This window comes from Frankliniella occidentalis, unplaced genomic scaffold, assembly GCF_000697945.3.
Source record: "Frankliniella occidentalis isolate FOCC.00 unplaced genomic scaffold, Focc_3.1 Scaffold72, whole genome shotgun sequence".
NCBI lineage: Eukaryota > Metazoa > Arthropoda > Insecta > Thysanoptera > Thripidae > Frankliniella > Frankliniella occidentalis.
Window position 1 is genome coordinate 719,416 of NW_026267202.1, and position 1,396 is coordinate 720,811.

Consider the following 1,396-nt stretch of genomic DNA (forward strand, 5'->3'; position numbering starts at 1 on the left):
CACACCGCACCCCCCGCCCCAACTCGCCCCTAATGCTGGTCTCCGCTGCCGCTACAAGCACTGCTGCCGATCTCCTCGACGAGCGACTGCAGATAAGGCATTTTATGGGGCAGCAGTCGTCCACCCACCCCCGCCTCGCCTCCGGGGCAGGGGGGGAGCGAGGGGAGGGGGAGCCCGCTGCGCTGCTTGTCCCGCAGCGGACTCGCGAAATGCTGCTGCTGCTACCCCTATCCCTACCCCTTTCCCGCCCCCCTAGCCAACCCCCTCCCCTAAACCCCACCGATAATCTTGATTGGAAAGCTCTCCGACTCTGAACTGCCGCGCTGCCCGGCGCTGGTGGTGGGCTTCCTCCGCCACCCCGTCCTTCCCCCATCTCCCCCTCACCTCAACCAGTCCTACAGCAGCAGCGGGCCTCTCCCCCCGTCGGATTACTCAGATTCTCTGCATCCAGGAGGAGGGCGAGGAAAAAATAAAAATCAGGATTCTCCAGAGGTTCTGCTGAGCGACAGGCGATGAGATCCGCGTCTTCCCCCGCGTGGTGGGCCCCCCTTTTGTGCAAGCCGTCGGTGAGCTGCAGCAGTTTCGGTTCTGGGCGCGCGGGGGAGCGGCCGAGGCGACCGCCCGCCTGGGATGCCCGCGTCACGCTGCTGCCGACGCGAGCCGCCCCCGACATATATATTGCATTTAGCATTGTCAAGGGGCGACGGAGTCGGGGCCGGGTTGCATTGTGGCGACCCTCACACACACCACGCCCGAGCATTCCTCTGTGGGCAACATTACTTTGCGGTCAGACCTCTTCTTGTGCAACGACGAAAGGAATTGGACTTTGAGATTTCTGAGCACGAAGAGTGCTCAGGAAAGGCCCGGTAGCGTTAGTGCGCGTCGCAGAAAGCTCGCCAGCTGGTTCGAATAAAAGAAAAGGGGGAATGTATCGAGATTTTCACCTGCTTTCAAGGGGCCGAGGCCGCGGGGATTCGAGCCAACCTCGGAAATCGGGTTTCTTTCTCGGTCGTCTCGGGACACCTCCGCTGAGGCCGCACCTGAACTGGCGCAGTCCCCGTTTGTATATACGGACTATACCGCGCACAACAATTTTCGCCTTCCACCGCCCTCGCCAAAAAAGACGATAAAAAGAATCTCTTCCTCTCTCCCCATTCTCTCTCTGAATGAGGTGAATAGGCCTGAGAACTGGCGCTTATCTCGGCGTGACACGGGCCGCCCTGTGGACGCCTCCAGCAAGACCCCTTTCCCCCCTCCCTGCCCTCCCCCTCGCCCGCCGCTGTCCCATATCTGTCCGGCCCCTGTCCAGTAGCTGCCCCTGTCTGGACCAGCCCCAGAGCAGGCCAGTGTTTGATAATGTTACAGGGTCACTCAGTGACGGCTGCTGGTCAGCGGG